Raw genomic sequence first — 17989 nt, forward strand, 5'->3', positions numbered from 1 at the left:
TTGTTGTGTAAGTACCAGCTTATCTCAGCTTAAAAGTATAATTTTTGGGGTGACTGGTGGCTTATACACAGATACATTTATTTGTATATTAATATGTGTCTCTTAGGTTAAATTTTTCTAGGTTATGTCCACATGTGCATTTAAAGGTACATTAGGGTGGTCATTTAATTTTTTTTAAATTTAACGTGAGGTATTTGTCAACAAAATTGGATGTGATATTTTTTACTTCAGTTCTGAAGATGAAACTCTCAACGAAAAAAAAAATATTTTGGATTTTTTAAGCACCACCCTAATGCATAAAATGGGCTACTATTGTATGCGCCTTTGTGCGTTTATTTGCCGATATCGCAATTTACGCTTGAATGATATGCTAGTTGACATTAATGCGCTTTGTTTGGCGCATGTTCACAAGCTGCCAACGCCGCCAGCCCTCAGCGTCAGCGGCCAACATTAACACACATACCACACATACTTATATTTATGTATATATACATATGTTTAACGGTAAGTGCTTTAAAGCATGTGGGGGCATTTGCACCGATCGGCCTCCATAGTTCAACAGCAGGTAACCGCAATTTCCGGACATTTGCTATGCATGAATGAATACAAACGCATACAACTACATACGTTGCTATACATTAAGTGTGTGTGCACTTGCAAGTCGCCACACATTTAAGCCGCAGCGTGCTAAGAGATTTAGTGAAAGAATTTAGACATTTATAGTCATTGTTGGTTGGCGGGAATAAAATGAGTTTGTCGAACGCAATTATCGCCAACGGATATGTGTTATTTTATTCAATGAATAAGCTGCGCACTTTCCTACTGCAATTTAGGTGTATATATATGTATGTACATATAAATAGATTATATTTGTATATAGTGTATAATGAAAATACTGGTTATACTCTCGCAACAAAGTTGCTAGCAACAAAGTTCGTCCGTCTGTGCAAGCTGTAACTTGAGTATAAATTAAGACATCTTGATGAAACTTGGCACACTTATTTCTTGGCCCTATAGGAAGGTTGTTGAAAATGAGAAAAATCGGACCACTGCCACGCCCACTAAATGGCGAAAACCGAAAATACATAAAGTGCCATAACTAAGCCATAAATAAAACTATGAAAATAAAATTTGGTATGAAGGATCGCACTATGATGAATTTTTTTGTGGAAGTGGGCGTGGCCTCGCCCCCAAATATGTTTTTTTGTACATATCTCGCAAACCAATACAGCTATATAAACCAAACTTTCTGCAGTCGTTTTTTTTAGCCGCTTCTTAATACAGTCCAAAAATGAAAGAAATCGGATAATAACCACGCCCACTTCCCATACAAAGGTTAGGGTGAAAATTACTAAAAGTGGGTTAACTCACTAAGGAAAAAAGTCAGAAACACTAAATTCCACAGAATAAATGGCATATGGAAACTGCACTCAGATTTTTTTTTACAAAATGGAAAACGGGCGTGGCGTCGCCCACTTATGGGTCAAAAACCATATCTCAGGAACTACTCAACCAATTTCAATGAAACTTGGTTTGTAATAGTTTCTTTACATCCCAATGATATGTTGTGAAAATATGCCAAATTGCTCCCACAAACACGCCTACTTCCTATATACCAGTACTTAGAAGATGATCTGAATCGTTTACTTTACAATATATAAAGCAAGCACTAGTGAAGATATCGGTGCAGAACTTTGCACAAATACTATGTTTATAGTGTGGCGGCCCATTCTAAAAATCGCCGAAATCGGACCAAAAATTTTTAAGGCCTCATATATCGAACACGAGGACCTCGGTGCTTCTAACCTAATATTATGGTTTCCAACTTTCAATGGACTTTATACAATATATATGACGAATATGTGGGTCAAATTGTGTATTATATAATATAAATAAAGTTAAATAAATTAATTGCGAGAGTATAAAATGTTCGGTTACACCCGAACTTAGCCCTTCCTTACTTGTTTTAACTTACTTTTTGCTGGTCGCCGCGCTATTCAGTGCGTGCCATAATTACATTCATAAATAATCGCTTTATCTTGTTAATATTTTTTTTAAATAGCTCGCCAGTGTAATTGCTCATACACTCATAAATACATGTTTTTTATTCGAAAATACGTTAAATGCACAAAACCTGATCTGATCTAGTAGTGAGTTAAATTGAAAAAAAAAAAAATAAGATAAAAATATATTTTCGCTTTCAGTGCTGTATTTTTATTGAAAGATAAAAAATTTGCCATTTTTTAACAAAATAAATTCAATTTTCCCTAACTTCAACAGCCACTACTATCACAGCTATAAATCTGTCGTAATTTAAAAATTAGTGCGCTCATATTTTATTATATTTACATTTAAATGTGTGTTGGCAACTCTATTGCGCTGATTACACGCTGCTAACCAGAGCAAATAACACTGGTAAACTATGATAATTACATTTACTATATAAACAATGTGACAAGAGATTGCTCTCATTTATTATTATTAACCCAAACGATTACCCTCCACCCGCCCAACCGACGCGTGGGGCGCAGTCCGCATACGAGCGGAATTTGCCGAGTCTAGAAAGGCAAGAGATTTTTAAGCGTCCGGTTCTCAAACTGCTCAGCTACAGAAAGAAACATTTCAACAGCTGAGATTTAAAAATTTATAAAAACAAAAAGTTAAAAATTTCTGAATATTATTTATTAAGAGAAGACAAAATAGTTTTTTTGATGCTAAATATTGAGTCAGATGGATCAAATGTGCTGGAATGCGAATTAAAATCATGACATATTCGGCAGAATGGTTCATTTAACTCAAAATTTGTTCTAGAAGATTTTAGAAATAATGGTCTAAACTGCCTGGATGAACGCAATGGGACATTAAACTTAATATCAGACAAAAGGAATGAACTACAAACTAAACCATTCAGAAGTTTTACTAGAAAAATTATACCTAGCATTTCTCTGCGACTAGTGAGTGTGGGAAGATTTATAAGTTTTAAACGACTAGTATACGGGGGAAGATTCAATCTTGAATCCCAATGTAAGTGGCCTAAAGCAAAAAGTAAAAATTGTTTTTGAACGGACTCAAGCTTATCAGAATGGGATTGATAGCTAGGATTCCATACCACAGAACCATACTCCAATATAGGCCTTACCAATGTTGTAAAAAGAATTTTAGTAATATACGGATCACTAAATTCTTTAGACCAACGTTTAACAAAGCTAAGAGCACCTTTAGCTTTTAAGACAATTGAATTTACATGAGAATTAAAATTTAGTTTAGGGTCCATATTAACTCCTAAATCAACAAAGCTAAAAACTTGCTCTAAACTGAAGTTATTTATTACATAGGGGGAAAGATCAACAGTTCTACGGGAAAAGCACATCGTTTTACATTTTTTAAGATTCAGTGGCATATCATTTTTGTGACACCAAGTAACTAAATTATTTAAATCCGATTGCAACTCAGTCCTTTCGTTATGAGAAGTATATGATTTAAAAAGTTTTACATCATCCGCATATAATAAAATTTCTGAAAACTTAATTACTGAAGGTATATCATTGATGAACAACAAGAACAGAATCGGGCCGAGATGACTACCCTGTGGAACCCCTGAAGTGACACTAATTGAATCGGATAAAGTATTATTAAATAAAACTTGTTGTTTTCTGTTAGTAAGATATGAGGATACCCATTCAAGAAGTCTTGGTTGAAAACCAAGAAGATTCAGTTTTTGCAAAAGAATTGAGTGGTTTACTCTATCGAATGCTTTACTAAAGTCTGTATATATAACATCAGTATTCTTATTATCCCTAAAACCCATTGACACATGGTTTACAAATTCAAGCAAGTTAGTTACTGTAGATTTCCCTTTACAAAATCCATGCTGAGAGAATGAAATTAAAGGAGAGATTAAGAAAGTTATTTGGTCAGTGACAATAGCTTCAAAAAGTTTGGGTATAGCTGACATTTTAGCTATCCCCCTATAGTTCTCAACAGATGATCTAACTCCACTTTTATGCAAAGGTAATATAAAAGAGTTTTTCCACATTGACGGAAAAATACCTTGTTTAAGAGATAGGTTAAAAAGCTTAGTTAAGGGCAGATAGATATATTTTGCGCAATTTTTAAGAAAGCTTGAGGGAATCATATCAGGGCCATATTTAAACGAATCTTTTAACGTAACTAAATAATTTAAGACATCTGTTTCAGAAATAATTGGTGTATTAATTACAGTACTCGGACATAACACTTGATGATATGGCACATTCATAGGGTAGTTTGAACAATAATTGGATTTGAAGAATTCTGCAAACATATTAGAAATAATATAATTGTCACATGACATTGTTGATTTATATTTCATCGCGGACGGAAAATTTGAAATCCTGCGTTTGGAGTTAACGAAACCATAAAACAATTTCGGATTACGAATAATATTATTTTTTACTTTGATTATGTAGTTTTTATAACATCTGCATCTGCATCTGCAGATAAATACATGTGTAAAGCTTGTAATCACATTTTTTATTGGAAAAGTAAATAAAATTGCCGTAATTGTGCTCTTTGTGCTCGTTTTTGTGCATTTCGTGTGCTGTATTTTTATTAAAAAATATGAAATGAATGGATTAATGCACACAGTTTAGGGTAAAAAATTAAATTAAATAATTTAATAAACAGCATAAAAACTTTTGAAAGCAAAACAAAAAAAATCAGACCAACAAATGTATTTCTTTTGCGCAGTTTCTCTATGAACTTTTTTCTCTTTTTGTTTAATTTCGCACTGCCTTTGAATAGTTTCTTGAATAAAGGAATAAATTTTGAGAAATTATGCAGTTTAAAGCCACAATTTTGAGAACCTAACAAATTTAAATTTTTTTTTTTTTTAATAAAAAAAGAAAATATTTATTTTTTTTCTAAACATTTTCCTTAATTTTAGCTCAATAAAAAATATTTAGTAATAATACAAAAATAATTTATTTAACATTTGTACGAAATTACTTCCTCAAATCAAGTTGTTTCTCAAAGGTGCGAGTACTAACTTTTTTAAGTCTTTGTAAAATTTAAATACCCTCAATGCCATACTGTTTGTGCTTAAAACTTGTTGTATTCTTTATTATATCTAAATTATCATCAACAAATTTTTAATGAACAGAATAATATTATTTTTATACTATATAATAGCTGATACCTAACCATATATATTTTTTCTACACAAGCATCGAAACTTTGTCGATTAAACCTTTTGAGATAGATCAGTATCCCAGGAGTTTTCCTTGTTATATTCTCGAGTACATGATAATAAGTTAATGAGAACTTCGTATTTAGCAAAGTTACTCTTTGCTATACTGAACCTTAAGTCAAAATTGCTCTAGTCAACCATCGTCAATGTCATCTGTTCGATCAGCTGTTTGTTCAAGAGATATTTACAAATTGTTCTTCTTAATAAAAGTGGCAACCCTAGGTTAATATGAATTCAGTCAATTTGATATCAGAAACATTTTTAAAGCTTTTTTTCCTGACATTTTTATGTGGAAGAAGGAATTTAAAATTTTTTTTAAGACACGCGTACATTAAAGACCTTAAAACTTTTTGAGAGCTTTCAATAATAACGGGTGATTTTTTTGAGGTTAGGATTTTCATGCATTAGTATTTGACAGATCACGTGGGATTTCAGACATGGTGTCAAAGAGAAAGATGCTCAGTATGCTTTGACATTTCATCATGAATAGACTTACTAACGAGCAACGCTTGCAAATCATTGAATTTTATTACCAAAATCAGTGTTCGGTTCGGTTGGCAGAAAATCCGCTTTTTTATCGACAAATTTTGTTCAGCGATGAGGCTCATTTCTGGTTGAATGGCTACGTAAATAAGCAAAATTGCCGCATTTGGGGTGAAGAGCAACCAGAAGCCGTTCAAGAACTGCCCATGCATCCCGAAAAATGCACTGTTTGGTGTGGTTTGTACGCTGGTGGAATCATTGGACCGTATTTTTTCAAAGATGCTGTTGGACGCAACGTTACGGTGAATGGCGATCGCTATCGTTCGATGCTAACAAACTTTTTGTTGCCAAAAATGGAAGAACTGAACTTGGTTGACATGTGGTTTCAACAAGATGGCGCTACATGCCACACAGCTCGCGATTCTATGGCCATTTTGAGGGAAAACTTCGGAGAACAATTCATCTCAAGAAATGGACCCGTAAGTTGGCCACCAAGATCATGCGATTTAACGCCTTTAGACTATTTTTTGTGGGGCTACGTCAAGTCTAAAGTCTACAGAAATAAGCCAGCAACTATTCCAGCTTTGGAAGACAACATTTCCGAAGAAATTCGGGCTATTCCGGCCGAAATGCTCGAAAAAGTTGCCCAAAATTGGACTTTCCGAATGGACCACCTAAGACGCAGCCGCGGTCAACATTTAAATGAAATTATCTTCAAAAAGTAAATGTCATGAACCAATCTAACGTTTCAAAAAATTTTATGCGTTTTTTTTTTAAAAAAAGTTATCAAGCTCTTAAAAAATCACCCTTTATTAGGTTGTCAAATATCTCCCTTCCGCTTTTTTTCCTCTTTATTCAATGTTTTATAAAACGTGTTACAAATTACGGATTTAGTTGAAATATGCGCCGATTCGTTCGATAATCTGTTTCCATCTAGACGGCAACTTCATAACACTCTCCTCGTAGAAGCACCCACCCCACCCCCTTATTTGCGAAGAAATCGGACAGCCACTTTTCACAAGCCTCTTTTGAGTTCAACTTTACACTACAAAGAGTGTTCGCCATGGACAGGAACAGGTGGTAATCGCTTGGCGCTACGTCCTATATGATGGATGCAATAAAACCTCCCATCCGGTCTCCCGTAGCATCTGACGTGTCATCAACAAAGTATGTGGTCTGCCGTTGTCCTGGTGGAACACTACACCCTTTCTGTTGGCCAATTCTGTATGCTTCTAGTCGATCGCCTGCCTCAACCGGTCCAGTTGTTCGTAGTAGATGGTAGAATTAAGCGTCTGGCCATATGGGCCAGATGAGCTGCACGCTTATAGTGGATGTCAATCTCGTCAATCTCGGCTTGGTCACTGTTTGGGACGATTCATCGGCCGACTGTTTTCGCTTGATATTGTCATATGTGATCCATTTTTCGTCGCTAGTCACCAGCATGTCGCAGGCGTTGATTCGGTCCAGAGGGATTTTTTGCGTCAAATCATGCGGCACCCAAACATCAAGCTTTTTTGTGTATCCAGCCTTCTGCAGATGGTTTAAAATGATTTGGTGACCAATTCCCATCTCCTGGGCGATGTCACGAGATGCCACATGCCGGTCTAACTCGATGTTTTCCATGATTTGATCGGTATTCGTCGTCACAGATCTTCAGTGCTAAAATCTGGTACTACAGACAACAATATTTCGGGCCCCAGCGAAGTCGCTCAGCCTCAGGCCGTTTGGCGATGTTTCGTCATGGAGGCTGAATTTTCCGGCTGTTGTGCCAAAGACACCTTCTTTACGGCCCTAGCGTTAAAATCGCCAAGCACGATTTTGACATCGTGTCACATCATCCTTATCTTCCGTTGGGGCGTGGGAGCAAATCAGCGATATGTTGAAAAACCTCGCTTTAATGCAGGTTGTGGCAAGACGTTCATCCACCGGGGTGAATGCCAGGACTCGGCGACGGAGTCTCTCTCCCACCACATATCCAACACCAAATTTGCGCTCCTTTATATGGCCGCTGTAGTAGATGTCACAAGGACCCGCTTTCTTACGTCCATGTCCCGTCCATTGCACTTCTTGGATGACGGTGATGTCAGCCTTTATTTGTATGAGGACATTAACCAACTGGGCAGAGGTACCTTTCCAATTAAGGGTCCGGTCATTCCAAGTGCATGCCCTCAAATCGTGATACTTAAAACATTTGTAGGGGTCGACATCAAAAGTGGGATTTCTCATCCGAGGCTCTGTTCGGTCTTTCATCGGGAAGGTTTTTTTAAGTGGTGGGTCCCAAACCCTACGCACAACCACAGAAGTGGGATGTCTGTTGGCTACCCAGAGGATACTTGGTCTAAGACCGGAAGTCGTGAGCTGCTTGACATATGCAAAAGAATCGTTCCTGGACCCCATTATTGATTTTATAGCTTTATATATTCCAAATATATTGAAAATAAAAAAATTATTCGAGAATGACTTTATTTTAGAATTTTTATCAAAATATTAGATAGTTAAATACACTAAAAATTTCCTTCATAAAAATGTCTTCAGCTTTCCTATCAACATAATCTTCAACAAACTGCTCACAACAATTAAGAAGCATACCAAAAATAGCAAGCAATTAAGACAAACGCATGCAATGAGCGCGCTTCTTCTACACTCTTTCACTTTTCTAAAGCTAAAGCTAGTGCTAAATTGCAATTATCGACAATAATAAATAAACAGAGGAGTTAACAGTGACAGGGACAGCAGCAGCAGTGGAGACCAACACCAACCAAGCAGCGGTTTCACACCAGAAATTTATTATTTTGATTAAAAACAACAGCTAAATTACAACAAACAATTTTTATTTGTACAAAAACAAAGAATAACAGTAATTGAGTGAAAATATGATTAAATGCTGTGTGTTGTAATTGTTGTTACCCACATAAAACGAAATGTGGGATATCATTGCGGTCGCATGCTGCGTTCCTCCACACACACACACTGATACATACACATGTACTAAAATGAAAGTTGCTTGTTGTGTGAAATAAATAAAAGTATTTGTATGTGTTTCTATGTGTGTGTGTGTTCATTTGTGGCACACAATTCAATTAAACTGCAATTACAAGAGTTTTTGAGCGAAAATTGACGGCGCAATGTCATCCATTGTAGCGGCTGGAGACTGACATATAAACAAACATACATATATAGATAAACTGACTGACAGACTGACTGACTGACTGATGAAGTGTATAGAGTATAAATTGCAGTTGAAAAATTCACACCAAAGAGCAATAACGCCACTGTTGACACTCTTCACATGTCAGCGAGCGATTTGTTTATAAATGCTGATATGTATAGATACATATGTAAGTCTATGTATATATGTATGTGAGAATGTATGTATCTATGTGTGTGTGTTTTGAACTTCAACAGCTATTAAAGCGGTGAGACTCGACGGTTAATCTGTCATTACACTTGCAATTGTAACTGTTGTGATATCACATAATACATATATACATATACACAAACAATAGCAACAACAACTATACAGTAGAAACTTACATATTTACGCTTTTCATATCACTGAAAAACTGATTGCTTGTCTGTCTACTCCTATCCATCGAACTGGCTTCAATGAGTGACTGACTGAATGACTGAGTGCCTGAATAACGGATGTTGCTGCAACATCATTATCGGTGGCGTATGGCAACGCCCAGTGGACTACTCCACTAAGCATGAACGGCAGCAGCAACAACAACGACAAACAAGTGGCGGCAGCAGCAGCAACTCAGCGTCACAGACATAATTAAAGTGTCATCAATTTGTGTGTGTCAATATGTCTTTGGGATTGCAATTGCCACTCGGCGAGTGCGTGCAAACATACATATTCCCAGAAGTATTTGTGTATGCAAGTGTATATGTGTTTATTTGATTTCTGTACATCAGTGTTGCCATATGTTTGTAGTGCTTTTGAAGTGCAGAATGTAAGCATTAAGTGTTTGCGATACAAATATTTTGCAACAGAAGTTGTTTGCAATGTTTAAATTGTGGCGGATATAACAGTAAATATATATAAAGACGTTAATATATACATATGTATTTTTCAGCAAGTAAGTTCGGCCTGTTGATGAATAATGTCTTAAAAAAAAAGAAAAATTTTTCTAAAGTGAAAATATGTAATTTTCGGGTTGCCAACTAATTTTGATTTTAAAAAAGTCAAAGAAAAAATTATCAAAAATGATTAAAAATACAAAATTTGTATTGTTTTAAGATGTGGCGTTTGAATTCTTAGTTGAAAGTGTTTTCAATGCTTTAAAATTTAAGCTAGGGTTGCCAAGTATTTTTAAGAAACGAATATTATTGTAAATATTATTTGCTTATCTCACGTCTAGAAGCTTAAAAATTCTGTAGAAATTTAATTCTGCAGAAATTAAATTCTAACTCAATTTCGCCCACCTTTCAATACTAATAACGGTACTTTTTAAAATTATACAAAAATCAACAATCCTCAAAGGGCAATCAAATAAATTTAAAGAAGTGGAAGGTACAGAATTCTGAAATACTTTTTCAAATATTAAAGCAGTGTCTTGACACACCCACTTGGTTAAACTCAAACCAATTTGGTGAATACGATTGCTGGAATTGTTTTTACTGCTAAAATCTTTAATGATAGAATGAATGTAACCTGATTGTAACCGAGTGGAACCACATAAAAATAATATTTCAACAACAAAAATAAATTCGATCTCAACCGCGCCCACATCTTATATAATAGAATTTCTAGAAACTCTTCCAAAATCTTTATATAACCCCTAAACCACTTGATTATTCGTTTCCAAATTTTGTGGACTCTATTGATTCGATGTCTTCTGGGTTCAGTCGAAACCATCCCATAATTATGGTAACCACACCCGGAACGAGACTTTGAGACGCCTCTGGTTGAAAATGGGAGGTTAAAAAGTCATCTGAGCAAACCCATTTATGCCTCTGATATATGATAACGCGATGTATGGATATACATATAGTTCCCCCTACCTTTTCAGGAAGACTTCCATTGCTCTTGTTAGCCATATCTCATACATATTGGTTAAAAATTTTGTATTTTATACTACTACGGTGTACTACTTTACCCATTTATGATTATTGAGTTTCGAAGTAAAATTTTTTTGAATATTTATACTCTCGCAACTAAAGTTGCTAAAGAGAGTATTATAGTTTTGTTCACATAACGGTTGTTTTTTAACACCTAAAACTAAAAGAGTTAGATATAGAGTCATATATACCAAAGTGATCAGGGTGACGTGTAGATTTGAAATCCGGATGTTTGTCCGTCCGTCCGTATGTCCGTCTGTGCAAGCTTTAACTTGAGTAAAAATTAAGATATCTCGACGAAACTTGGCACAAATATTCCTTGGCACCATAAGAAGATCAAGTTCGAAAATGGGCAGAATCGGACTATTGCCACGCCCACAAAATGGCGAAAACCAAAAACACATAAGTGTCATAACTAAGCCATAAATGAAGATATAAAAGTAAAATTTGGAATAAAGGATCGCACTAGGAGGGGGCATATTTGGATGTAATTTTTTTGGGGAAGTGGGCGTGGCCCCGCCCACAAATCGGTTATTTGTATTTAACTCGCAAGCTATATAAACCAAATTTCCTGCAGTCGGTTCTCTTACATACCCCACCACACACCATGAAAAAAGTTGAAATCGGATAATAACCACGCCCACCTCCCATACAAAGGTTAGGTTGAAAATTACTAAAAGTGGGTTAACTAACTAACGAAAAACGTCAGAAACACTAAAATAGCAGAAGAAATAGCAGAAGGGAGCTGTATTCATATTTTTTTACAAAATGGAAAATGGGCGTGGCATCGCCCACTTATGGGTCAAAAACCATATATCAGGAACTACTCGACCGATTCGAATGAAATTCGGTATATAATATTTTCTTGACACCCTGATAACACGGACAATGGGCGAAATCGGTTCACAACCACTACTACTTTCCTTATAACTCAATTTTGAAATCCATCTTATTCCTTCACTTTATAATGTAAACATAGGGAACCAATGAAGATAACGGAATAAAACTTTACACAATTAGTGCATATCATCTCTGGCTTTACTTGTGAAAAAATTGTCGAAAACGGACCATAACTTTTCAAGGCCCCAGATATCGAACATGTTGAACTCAGCGCTTAAGGATAAATTTTAATCGAAAATATGGGTAAATCTCTCAGATATCACAATTTAATTCAGAGGAAATTGTTTTCTTCTAATAGTGTGTCTCTGTTCCAAAAATTATTAAAATCGGGTCATAACATTTCCATATACCTCATTGTAGGTTTTTCAAAAGTATCTTCTCCTAGCTCCCATATACCTAATTATAGGTTTTTCAAAAATACGGTGAGCTTTATTCCGCATATCAATAAATTGCGAGAGTAGAAAATGTTCGGTTGCACCCGAACTTAGCCTTTCCTTACTTGTTTTTTTTTTGCAGACATCTCGTGATATTTGACAGCACTTAAACCGCTTAAAATTTGCAAGTTTTTTTTTTGTCCAAATTTGCCATTTCCTCTGCTGTCTTTTCCACAACTTTTAACAAAGAATTTGATTTTATTATGCAAATTAAGCAAAAAATGGCCGCTTAGCTAAAAACAAAAAACAAAATTAAAATGGAAAGAATGAATGAAGGGAAATTTGTAAGCACAGCTATTATGAAGAGTCGAACATTCGTTTATGTAATAATATTTCGTAATTTCCATTTCATTACAACAAGCAAGCAATGGTTGATTGCAGCAACATACGGCCGCTGGACAGCTTGGCGGCGTTCATTGTGAATTTTGTGCGCTTAAAGAAATGGAAAATAAATAAGAAAAAAAACAATATTCAAGCAAATTAAATAAAGTAAATAAAAATAGAATTTCAAAGGCGAATATGCGCCTTCGTGTGCCACTGCTACCACTTTGCCACCAACAACTGTGCGCCATCGGTGGCTCTCTTCAAAATTTAATATTCTTCGTAGAGTACTTGCTGTTGTTGTTGTACGCTTTAAGAACATTTGCGCTTTGTTTATTGCTGTCGCAATATGTTTGCAACATCTGTGTGTAATTATTCTTTTTTTGTTGTTGTTTTTGCTTTTGTCGTTCTTTCATTTTTCTTGCTTAAACTCAATGCTGCTGTCAGAAGAGACTCTTTTTCACACTTCAACACTTTTTTGATCACTTGAGACGGCTTAACAGTTTTCGTTTGTTTTTATTTGCATTTCTTGTTGTTTTTGTCTTCTTGTTAATTTTCTTTGCTATTGATTTCTTTTGTTCTTTAACTTCTTCTTCTTCTTTTACGTTCATTTATTTGCACCAAATGCTCTCAGCTGTTTAATTTGCGTCGTCTTTTGTAGTGCTCTATGTAATTTCAAGTGGCTGTGACTTCCGATTTCCATGACCACTTCATAGTAATTGGTCCTAATTAATGTCCTTTTGCTTCATCGAATTCGTTCTAATATTTGTTTTTTGCGTATTTGCGCAGATTTATTGACAACTGTTTCTCGGAAGCATAAATGAATGTGGGTTACATTATTTAGATATAACCTTGAGTTCAGACAGAGGCTTACTTCATAAATTTATCCATTTTTCTTGAAGTGATAATTGTCATTTCAATTCTTCGAGAACATTGAGTTTCTCGAGAATGTCTCAGTAGTGTTTAAAGAAGAGGAGGAAGAGACGATTACACAACTTCTATGTGGATGGACGCGGTTTTCTCGATAATGTGGGCGAATTGCTCATATCAAATTGTGTGAACTTTTTCACTTTATTAAGACCACAGGGTGGTTCAAAGATGACTCTATAGTGTGAGGGATCACAGTCCCAGTGGTGTCACAATAGGCCTCCCAAAGGCCTAGGTCCGTCGTTTGACAACCACTTATCCTAACCTTGTATTTGAAGATGGTAAAATTTTTGTAATCTCCTTGACAGCATGTAGACTAAACAATCTCTCCCTGAACCTAAATTTTAACTTCAACTTCAACTTCAATTCCAATATCAATTTCCATTTCAATTTCAACTTCAATCTCAACCTCATCCTCAACTACAACTTCAATGTGATCTTCAACTTCAACTTCAATTCCAATTTCAATTTTCACTTCAATTCAAACTTCACTTTCACTTTCAATTTCAACTTCAATCTCAATATCAACCTCAAAAACAACTTCAATTTGATCTACAACCTCCACTTCAACGTCAACTTCAATCTCAATCATTTAACTTAATTTCATATTTGATATTAAAGATATTCCCCGAAAATCGCCACTGTAGACTCCTTACATACATACTCACATACTCAGCAATATACTCAATCATATTCAGTCGCAAGCTCATTTAATTAACTTCATTTGATTGACTTATTTTTTACGAAATAAATCAGCTATATTAAATCGGCTTGCTTATCGAGTGCGAAATTAACAGTAATTATTCATACATTTGACAGTTGTATTTGGCACTTCAACCATCCTTGAGTGGTAAATATGTATACATGAGATGCCCGATTGCGTATGTAGTATTTCATATACCGATCATAAAGATAGCAATAAATTGCTACGATTACAGGTTTATTACACTTGTAGCAGTCAATTATTATCGGTAGTCCGAAAAAAAATACAATTTATTAAGAATTATTGCGTTGCCACTTTGTATTGGAGGGTATAAAGGTTCATATCATACATTTTTTAAAAAGGGTGTTTATTAATAGGTGGATTTAGAGAGCTATTATACAAAAATTGAGATGATTAATTAAGAAATTAAAGATGATTCTTTTTAATGATATTAATAACCGAAGGACTTATGACAAAGCTTCATTTATTTAAAGGCTCTGTGCTGCTTTACTACTCAGAAATCTATGCCTCAAAGTCGTCACTTCTCAATAAAATATACTTCTATGATATTATCCTCACTACATAGTGACCCGTAGGACTCAATAAAAACCATAAAATCTCATTTATTTATCTTTGAAGTGTTTAAGAGATATTGAGCTTAATTTAAAAAGAATTATATCAACATTTGTGAACCTATCAGAGATAAATTAAAAAAAAAAATCTGGTTTAATCGAGTTTAGGAGTAGTATTTAATGCTAAACCTGTTAATAACCTCGAGTTTGTGGCGCAAAATGAATGTAAAATTAGTTAATTATCCCATTAAGGGATATGATTCATATTTATTCATAATCACTGTCTACTCAATAAAAGTGACCCGTAGGACTTAATAAAACGTATAACTATAAATAATTAACATTAAGGTGTCTGAGGAGTTCTGAGCTTAATTTGAATAATTCTATATATGCATTTGTGTACTTTTTAGAGATAAACTAAAAGTTTTTGACTGGTAAACTTTAAGTTTAAGAGTAGTGTTTAAGTAGTGTAAACTCGAGTTTATGACGCAAAGTGAACCGAAAATTAGCAATGATCCCATTAAGATAGTATCAGAATCGTATTTATTCATAATAACTGGCTGCTCACTGAAGCATAAACACAATAACACCCATAAACTTCGAATAAGTTATCATCGTGGTGTTTCATAAACTCAGAGTTTAATTTGAAATCATTTATATCTACAATCGTGAACATTTTAGTGATAAACGAAAATTTTTTGACAGGTAAACTCCGAGTTTAAGAGTAGAGTTTAATGCTAAAATCGTTAATAAACTCGAGTTTGTCACGCAAATGAATCATTATTAATTAAAGGATCACGTTGGTATTTTCATATTATTGACTATGAGATGATCAAGATCTTCATTGAAACGGAAGTATCGAGTATTGAAGAACAACAAAGCCTTCATAAAATGTATACCTATGAATTTATGTATGTTTGTATTTTATATTACCAAAGTAAAGAATGATCATAAAGGAGACTTTAATCTGCTGCCAATTCACTGAGCACAACTGAGAGGCTTGTGATAGCTTGTGGGCGTAATTATATTCTTCGATTATCACTGTAGTCTTAATAATGCATTCGGATTTGTTTTGACACATGCGCTTTAATTTATCATTATTTTGTTTTTTTTTTTCGAACAAATCGGTATATACTAATCAATAAATAATTATTAGACAAACTCAAATATATTTTTGATTGCTTCATTATTATTATTGTGATTGCAACCATTGCCTTGATTCTGTGAAACCTCACACACACGGCGTTAATTTGTCAAAAATAAAGTAGAAACGCTTGTAGCTAGCAGGAATTTACATAAAACTTATTTCTAAATAATTCATTCATAAGCGAGTGTGTTTACGTACGCTTTTTATTGATTTCCTCTCGACATGAGCTACTCAAGTTCGGCGTTAAGCAGCAGGAAGTGCAATCAACCGATTGAGTAATCAAAGCGTACGCAATAAAATCACGAAATACGCGGAAAGCAATTACTCAGTATGTTTAATTACAAGCACAACAAACAACTGGTGTTGCATGTGCCACCGATTATTAAGGTTTCTATGTTATAAACAAAACGAAATAAAACGAAAGTGTGTTCTTAGCGAAAGCAACCAGAGGAGTATTACATTTGACGCTTGAAATGTTGTGAAAATGAAAACAAATTCGAAAAGTTATGCTTAATTACACGCTTATGTAAATATGTATTTGTACACTGCCGTGGATATGTGTGCGTTTATTTGAAAAGCGTTTATAATTCTATTCACACTTGATCAAGCGTTTTATTGAGTTAGCCGGCCTTTGCGTATTAGCATGTAAGTCAATGGTTAAGTAAACAAAATTACAGCATTTAAATTGCCGAAGAATTCTTTCAAATTTCAATTCAAATAGAATTGTTGAAGACTTTACGAAATGGCCATTGAGTGTATGCGAAAAGGAATTTATTTGCTTACGAAATAATATTATTATGCAAATGGAAATTCAGGGTGGGCCTTAAAAGTTTCTTTTAAGATTGTAAACTACAATAAATAAAAATAAAATTGGAAAAATTGTGAAGTGCTGAGTGTAGTATGTGGTATAATTGGAGGCTTGTCATTATGGAGCTTTAATTCGATTATTGGCTATTTGATTTGGATGTTTACTAACCATAAATGCAACCCTGTAACTAGATTAGGTTTCAATATCATGTACTATATAATTTTGTTTCTGTATTTCTCAGGTCTCCCAATATATTAATGCATTTGTCCATAAATAGTCAAAGAAATTTCTGAAATATTGAACTATAACTTGATAATTGATTCAATTAATTGAGCTCAATGAATTTAAAATGCTAAATTAACTGTATTAATTTTGTGCCACAAACTCATGCTTAAAGTTTGGTGTTCATAAATATTTCCCAACTGTATTATTGAAGTGTTTAAGAAAGTCTGAGTTTAATTTTCAAACTCGAGTTTAAGATTTTGTATTTATAAATAATTGTTCAAAGTAATAATTGAGGTGTTTAATAGTCCCTGAGTTCAATATTTTAACACGAGTTTAAAGTTTTGTGTTTATAAATATCTCTCAAGTGTACTCTTCAAGTATTTAAGAAACTCTTGAGTTAAAAAATATTACTCAATGGCTTATGAGTTTAATTGCATAACTCGAGTTTAAAAATATTGGCTGAGTGTAGGTGTTTATTTTAATATTCGAGTTTATTTCGTAACTAGAGATTATATTTATAACTCGAGTTTAATTTTATAACTTGTGTTTAATTTTACAACTAATTTTTAATTTTATAACTTGAGATTATATTTATAACTCGAGTATAATTTTATAACTCGATTATAATTTTATAACTGGTGTTTAATTTTATAACTCGAGTTTAATTTTATAACTCTTGTTTAATTTTATAACTCGTGTTTAATTGTATAACTCGTGTTTAATTTTATAACTCGTGTTTAATTTTATAACTTGAGCTTATTTTCATAACTCGAGTATAATTTGATAACTTGTGTTTAATTTTATAACTTGTGTTTAATTTTATAACTCGTGTTTAATTTTATAACTTTAGTTTAATTTTATAACTTGAGTTTGATTTTATAACTCGAGTATAATGTTATAACTCGTGTTTCATTTTAAAACTCGTGTTTAATTTTATAACTCGTGTTTAATTTTAAAACTCGCGTTTAATTTTTTAACTTGAGCTTATATTTTTAACTTGAGTTTAATTTTATAACTCGAGTTTAAGGTTTTGTAAGAATTTTCGGTTAATTTTCAAGAATTATTCCAAATTTTCAGTTCTCAAACAAAGGAAACTTTTCATGTTTGTGAGAAGTGTTTAATGCTGAACTCGAGTTAATGGCAAACTCAATTAAATAGACAATTATTCTACAAATTGC

The 17989-nt window shown here is 33.9% G+C and overlaps 2 protein-coding genes and 1 long non-coding RNA gene across 3 annotated transcripts in view; 2 read left to right on the forward strand and 1 right to left on the reverse strand.

Annotated features, from left to right (window-relative positions):
- LOC128922828 (uncharacterized) overlaps positions 1-17989 on the forward strand; it is a 334204-nt gene that overhangs the window by 69836 nt on the left and 246379 nt on the right. The window lies entirely within an intron of this gene.
- LOC128922831 (uncharacterized) overlaps positions 1-17989 on the reverse strand; it is a 79533-nt gene that overhangs the window by 61254 nt on the left and 290 nt on the right. The window lies entirely within an intron of this gene.
- The window catches only part of LOC105210264 (E3 ubiquitin-protein ligase goliath), a 107541-nt gene that overhangs the window by 43688 nt on the left and 45864 nt on the right, over positions 1-17989 (forward strand). The gene's annotated exons all lie outside the window — the stretch shown is intronic.

Source organism: Zeugodacus cucurbitae, chromosome 6 (genome assembly GCF_028554725.1).
Source record: "Zeugodacus cucurbitae isolate PBARC_wt_2022May chromosome 6, idZeuCucr1.2, whole genome shotgun sequence".
NCBI classification, from domain to species: Eukaryota; Metazoa; Arthropoda; class Insecta; order Diptera; family Tephritidae; genus Zeugodacus; species Zeugodacus cucurbitae.